Below are 7,545 nucleotides of genomic sequence, written 5' to 3'. Positions count from 1 at the left end.
AAACAAGGAGGGGTGGGACTAGATACTGTTAACAGATGGAGCATGGAGGGTATTGTAATAATTACAATGAAATGATTGAGTGTAAACCTGATGATCTGCCCTATAAACTATCATTCAATTCACAATAAAAGCTCAAAAAAATTAGCCTGCTATATTTGATTAAACATTTAATTAATTCACCCCTAATGTGATGGCTGGCAGGGTCAGACCAGATGGACTGATATTCCCCACCCTGACATTAAATGAATAGTGGATTTCAAGTACATATTTGGATTGAATAATTTTGAGAATGAATACATATACATATACATACTGGTGATATGGAAAATATTTCTTTAAAAGTAACCTGTCTGCTTATGCTTTGGAAAACCAGTTCCCCAGAGATAGGTGCAAAATGTTTCCCAAGGAATCAAGCTGATTTTTAAAAGTAATGAATAATTACTAAAGTGTCTACAGAAAGTATGATGAAAAACACAGGAAAACAAAATCTCTCAACCAACATCTGTTTAAAGAGTTGAAATTTCAAATGAAGTAGACAAGGAAGAGCAGACTAGACAAGGCACAGATTCCAGTGTTTCTAGGTACTTTGATCTAGTCATTGTAAATCAAAGCCATTTCTTTTTTAGCAAAATTGTCATGAGGCAGAGGTAGTATTTTCCAGAAGACAAAGCACTGAAGGAGCTATCAGGTTACCTAAGTTTTCTGTTTCTGTTTCCTGTTTTGTAGTTGAATGATATCCTTAAAGAGTGGATTGAGTGAACACAGTCATTCTACTCGTTATTCTGTGTAACTATTTAGAAAAATAAATAAATCCAGTTTAAACTGAGACTCAGAAGCAAGCAAACAAGCAAAAAATCTTTAGGTTATTTCAAAGTCAACGTCAAAAGTCTCACATGTATACAAAGCAAAAGAGAGATGTTTGCTACTCACATCGCCAGTATCATTACTTTTAAAAGTAAGCCTGCTGCCAACAAAATATATGTTCTTTTTATAACAGAATTTTTATAATTAATATAACTTAGGTGGGACTGTAGGATTATCACTGGACCACAAGGTCAGTTTGAACCACAAGGTTGGCAGTTCAAACTCAACAGTCATTCTTCATAAACCCTATACAGGGTCACTATGAATCAGAACCAACTGACCGTACTTAACAACAGGAACAACAACATGTTATTATTAAGGGAGTGTGGCAGTATAAACCCAGGACTGCAAACCAGCCTACCTACCATTCTACAGTAGAAAGAAATATCGTGAGTTTTTTGGGGATTCAGATATGAATAAGACATAAAATCCTAGTAAAATAATGTGAGATTGTAAAACAAAGCAGTAGACCATAAGGTTGGTTTGAACCAAAAGGTTGGTGTTTTTCTAACTCACCAGCTGCATCTCAGAAACACTATACAAGGATCACTGAGTCATAACCTAGGTCATAACACTTAACAAGCAATAATATGACTTACAAAGCACTACTAAGTGAAAGTTAATTTTCTATGTGCTTTTACATCTTTCTCTCATAAAAAATTATCTGGCACAGAATTTGGAATGATGTTATTTGCCCAAGCTGAACATCTAGTCATTGATGTTGTTGTTATTGTTAAGTGCCATTGAGTCTGTTCTGACGCATAGGGACACTGTATAGGGTTTCCTAGGAGAACTGACCGGTGGTTCAAACTGAACTTCTGGTCCTAAACGCCACACCAGCACTGTCAAGGCAGAATTTGAACCTTCATATTCATCTTCATCTGAATGGTTTATTATTTATATCCCTGCCCATTAAATTTAATAGTACACTGATAAAAACTAAAATTCCAAATACAGTCGAAATTAAGAGCAAGAATATCAAAAGCTGTTACAAATTCTAAATAGTTAAATATGAGTATAGTTTTCATAGTTAATGTTATAAAGTCAAATATAGACTTAAAATAATCGGTACAGTAAGATAAGAGAAAGGCTGATTCAATAAAACCCAAAGCTTTTGTAAAAAAATAAAAATAAAACTTTGAAGCTATTCATTTACTTTATGTTAAGTTTCCTATAGAGCATCCTGCTAGAAATATCAAACAGGATTCTGGCCTGCAGGCATTCCATTGACACAACTGTCACTGAAATTGCAAAAGCTCATTTACTTTAAATAGCAGTAGAAGCATAACATCCGGTAGAATTATTCTCTTGAAATGCCAACTCATGCTGAGCAGTAAAATTGCTTATTCAAAAAATGAAGACAATGAAGGAGAATAAGACTATTGAAAATTTCACTTTACTATTAGTTTAAATATGTTTCACTTCGTTTAATTATAATTAAGGTTAGTTAGACTTTTCACTAAAATTGTTCATGTTCTAAATCATAGTGACAAATAATATTTTAATGAGAATGATATGGTTTTGGGGAAAGGGGCAGGGACCAAACTTTTAGTCAAGATGAAGTAGTTGTGAAGACATACATTAAGAATCTGCTAATGCAAACCCACAGCAATGGTAGATAAAATATGCAAAAGGGAAAATGAAATGGTAACTAGCATTGCCACACTCACCATCTCCATATAAATTGAACAAAAGCTCTCTGGGATCAGATCTAATCCTAGAACTCAACTTCTATAGCTGTGTTGTTAACTGCCAGTGAGTTTTCTTGACTAATGGTAACTTCATAGACAATGGAATAAAAAGTTGAGATTCAATCCACTAAAATCTATTCAACATCACTGCAACAGACAAGCCTCCACTGACTTTGCATGAAGTACATTGGATGATCTAGATCTCTTGGAAGGAAGAAAAAAATTCAACCATTAAACCACTGATACCCTTGCTATATATAGTTAGGGCTCTGTGTCAACTTGACTAGGCTAGGATTTCCCATGGTTTAGTATTTGAGATGTGCTTTTCTTAATGGTGATTAAATCTAATACAAGCATAGCTAAGTCTATGATGAGAGGCTGTGAGTAGCCAATTAATTGAAAGGATGTTTCCTTGGGGATGTGGCCTATTCCCAATATAGTGGACACATGGGAAAGCCTCTCTCTCTTTCACTGGGGATGTAGGACTCTATAATTGTAAGCCATTTCCTTGATAATAAACTTCTCTTTCTATACAGATATACATATATGTTTCATTGGTTTTGCTTCTGTAGAAAATCCAGCTTCAGACATGTGGTACTGAGAGAGTCGGATTGTAGAGAAACAAAATCACAGGGTTGATTTTTTTAATTTGTTCTTCAGTTTTGCTTGTTTTTAAGGTTGTTTTTGGGTTTTGTTTCCTTGTTGTTTTTGATTGGGGTTGTTATTTTCCGGTTCGGCGTTTCAAACTTCCCGGTTTTTTTTTGGGGGAAGGTTGGGGTTTTTTTTTCCGTTAAGGTTTTCCGGCTTCGGAGGCCTTTTCCGGGTTTTTGTTGGTTTGGACCAACTCCACAGCACATAACCACCACCATATATAATGGAGGTGTGTCTGCCCTCTGCTTCATAGAAATTGGTCTTGGGCTGATTTTGAGTTTTATTCTCTTTCCCCTTTGTGTAGTCAAGAGGAAGTCAGATATGGTCTTAACCTGTTTTGTTTGTTTGTTTATTGGTTTTTTGTTTTGTTTTGTTTTGTTTTTCATTTGGAATCAAGAGTGGGATTCATTATAATCACTTCAGGCACATTGAAGCATTATGTTTTATAAGAGAAAGAATTAAGGGTCATGGGATAAATGCTCCAACTGAGGGGAAAGAAACTTCTGAAGTTGCCTGGATCAGATGTCCTGCTGGTTGAATTAGATGGTTAATAGAGGGCCAGGGCCAACTGACTGGAGTCCACCTTGCCAGAGTCCCAAATCCATTTGCATATGAATTAGGTAAGTCTATGGGAGAAGAAAAGATTGAACTTTAGTGTTTTAAAAGGTTTATGTGTTTGACTGCCTTATGGATGTTGCTTTCTCCTGACAATTATTGTAAGATAGACATACATGTGTGACAGAAATGAATATTTGGGGTTATAGTCACAGAGAGCTTATAAACCTTTCTTCAGCTTAAACTTGATTGGATTTGTTTCCAAAGAGGAGTCAGAATTTGTCCAGAGAAATAGACTTTGTTGTTAAGCCTTTTTAGATTATGAGGCCTTAAGTGGAACCCTGAAACCCATCCAGAACCTTGAAAGTTGGGACATTTTGTATTTGAAAAGTCACGCAGGCTAACCCAGAACGGGAGAGAGAAAAGGAGATTCATGCAAAAAAACAAACAAACAATGCAGAACGATTTTGCATTTCAAACAAGCTGCTTGCCTTCAAGTCATCAAGGTCAGAAAAATCTGAGCCCATCAGAGACAATGATCTTCAAGGACTGAAAGTTAAAGGAAACAGGCAAGTGGTCTAGTATGCTTGCTGGTGACCACCTGGGCCTACTTGTGAGTAGAACTGGGGGCAATGCAGCAATTGGGCTGAGTTTGGACATAGTCTATTGGCATCCTTATTCACTTATTCACTGTCCTTATTCACGTCACTCTTCCTTATTACTGTCCAGCTTTCGCAAATGATGTATTGCATAGGCAAATCTGCTGCACAAGACCTTTTCTAAGTGTTGAAGAGCAAAGGTGTCAGCTTGCGGACTAAGGTTCACCTGACCCAAGCCATGGAATTGTCAATAACTTCATATACATACGAAAGCTGGACAGCCAATAAATAAAACCATAAAAGAATTGCTGCTTTTGAGTTGTGGTGTTGGAAGAGAATATTGAAAGTGCCATGGGCTGCCAAAAGAACCAATAAATTCATTTTGGAAGAAGTGCAACTTGAGTGCTTCTTTGTGGCCAAGATGGTCAAGAATCGTCTCTCATACTTTAGACATATTGTCAGGAGGGACCAGTCGTTGGAGAAGGATAACATGTTTGATAAGGTGAAGGGTCAGATAAAAAGAGGAAGACCCCCAATGAGATAGATTGGCCAGGTGGCAGTATCGATGGACTCAAGCGTGGCAACAGTAGTGAGGTTGGCCCAGGATTGGTTAGTGTTTTGTTTTGCTGTGCATAAGGTTGCAATGAGTTGGTACCAACTCTATGGCACCTAACAACAACAAGTCCTATGTTTAAAATGCAAGAATATTTGAGTGACCTTTAGATGTATTTTTTAAAATATGAGTTTGATTTTTTTTGTGTGTGTGTTTGTCTCTTGACAGGAGTTGTTTCTTTGGTTTGTATGTATGTATGTGTGTGAACAACATATTCAGCAAAGATGTAGAAGTAAAAGTCAATGGCAATTAAGCACACCTTGCTTCATCTAGACCTTAAGAAGACAAGGTGGCTTCAAAAAGTTAGTGGAGAGATACATTCTTCACAGAGTCCTAGTGGTGTCCCATTTCAACAGTGCTTGAATGGAACCAGCACTCACCAACCTACCCCAACTCACTGTTCCACATCACCCTCCAGCACCTCCAGCCAGCCTTGCCCTCTGATTCCCTAAAGTTCCTGCAGGCAGCCACCTCTCTCCTCCACCTCCGTCATGACAACCTTGTTCCCCTCACAGATGTGCCATACTACAACCAGGACTCAGAGGCCGCCATCAACCGCCAGATCTACCTGTAGCTCTATGACTACCTGTCCATGTCTTACTACTTTACGCATGACAATGTGGCTTTGAAGAGTTTTGCCAAATGTTTTCTGCACCAATCTCATGAGGAGTGGGAACAAGCTGAGAAACTAATGAAGATGCAGAACCAACAAGGTGGTGGAATCTTCCTACAGGATATCAAGAAACCAGACCTGGATGACTGGGAGAGCTGGGTGAATGCATTTCAGTGTGCTCTGAACTTGGGAAAAAAGTGAATCAGTCACTACTGGAACTGCAGAAACTGACCACTGACAAGAATGACCCCCATTTGTGTGACTTCATTAAAATGCATTACCTGAATGAGCAGGTGAAATCCATCAAAGACTTGGGTTACTATGTTACTAACTTGTACAAGATAGGGCCCCTATATTCTGGCCTGGTGTGATATATGTTTGACAAGCACTCACTAGGATATGGAGAGAGTTGAGCTTTAGATTGACTTCACCATGGCCCCAGGAGTGACTTCCTGGGCCACCAAGGCAGCCACATGCATGTTTGCATTACCTTTTTTGCAAAATGTATCAAAACATCCTATTTCAGTTCTTTCACTTGTACCATTCCTTCAGATAAAGTCATTTGATTCCACCCCCAGCCTCCCCAAAAAAAGTTAATGGAGAAACGGAAGAAAAAGTTCATGGGATTTTTCAGTAAACTATTTGAACCTCCCTTATATGTGGTTTGTACTGAGCATGGAGCTAAATCATTCCTCTCAGAATTTGACTGGTTTTGGATTTTGCTTTAAATTTTGTTACCTTTAGAGCACCATTGGCTTAAAGTTCCTTTACCTTTTTCATGTGTTTTAGATGTGGACTGTTTTCTCAATTTTCCTGTCCCATCCTCCTCTGTTGACTGTCACAATTTAGTCTTCATTTTACATTTGTGTTTACTCCTTGCTCATTGGTAGATAGCTGCTGCTCTATACTTGATGCATGATACCCTGATAGTATATAGTATATAGGTTATTTGTTGTTCTGATCCAGTCTTTGTATTTTTGTTGTTGTGTGCCAGAGAATCAATTCTGACACATACTTATCATATTGTTGTTAAGTGCTGTCAAGTCGATTCCAACTCATAGTGACCCTGTATAGGATTTTCAAGGAGCAGCTGGTGAGTTTGAACCACCGACCTTGCAGTTCAAATGGCTTTGCTGTCTGACGCATTATCCCAAAGCACCACACGAGGACTCAATACTTACTCTATGTTGTTGCTGTTAAGTGCCATCCAGTCAGTTGCAACCCATAGTGACCCTGTACAGGGTTTCCAAAGCTGTAAATCTTTATGAGAGCAGAAATCCTCATCCTTCTCCCATGGAGTGGCCGATAGTTTTGAATAGCCGACCTTAAGGTTCACAGCCCAATTTGTAACCACTGAGCTACCAGAACTCCCTAACTGCCCCATAAACTTTTGTAACTTATAGAATTTAAGGGAATAGGTAACCAGATCATTTCTCCATGGAATCACTGGCTTATTGAATCCACAGACCTTAGGGTTAGAAGCTGAGTGTTTAAACATTGCCACCAGAGCTTGTTTCCATGCAAGTCTGGGGTGAGACTTTTCTTAGTCATATGGTTCCTCTAGTTGAACTCCTGGTGGTGCTGTGAGCTACACGTTGGGTTTCTAACCTCAAGGTCATTAATTCAAACTCACCAGTCATGCCATGGGAGAATTATGAGGCTGTCTGCACCCCTAAAGATTTACAATCCTGGAAACTCTACATAGGACCACTATGAGTCAAAATTGACTCAGTGGAAGTGAAATTTTTTTTTCTAGTTGTAGTAGTCTTCAGGTGGTCTCAGTCTGTAATACTCCTTCTTCCAGCTACAACTGGTCTTCACCTGTGTCCTGGGGTTCACATATTTGTTGCAGCACTTTGTATTTTTCTTATTCCAAAAATTGTTTCCCTTACTCTGGTTTTAACTGTAAAATGAGGCTTGTGCAGTCCTGCCTCACATCCAATGTTTCTCATGAGAACA

The 7,545-nt window shown here is 38.4% G+C and overlaps 1 pseudogene; it reads left to right on the top strand.

Annotated features, from left to right (window-relative positions):
* LOC102826088 overlaps positions 1–5,547 on the top strand; it is a 151,364-nt pseudogene extending 145,817 nt beyond the window's left edge.
* The last annotated feature ends 1,998 nt before the right edge of the window (positions 5,548–7,545 follow it).

The sequence above is a fragment of the Chrysochloris asiatica genome, unplaced genomic scaffold, assembly GCF_000296735.1.
Source record: "Chrysochloris asiatica unplaced genomic scaffold, ChrAsi1.0 scaffold00031, whole genome shotgun sequence".
NCBI lineage: Eukaryota > Metazoa > Chordata > Mammalia > Afrosoricida > Chrysochloridae > Chrysochloris > Chrysochloris asiatica.
Note: the sequence above shows the minus strand (reverse complement) of the source record. Positions and strands in the feature narration are given on the sequence as shown.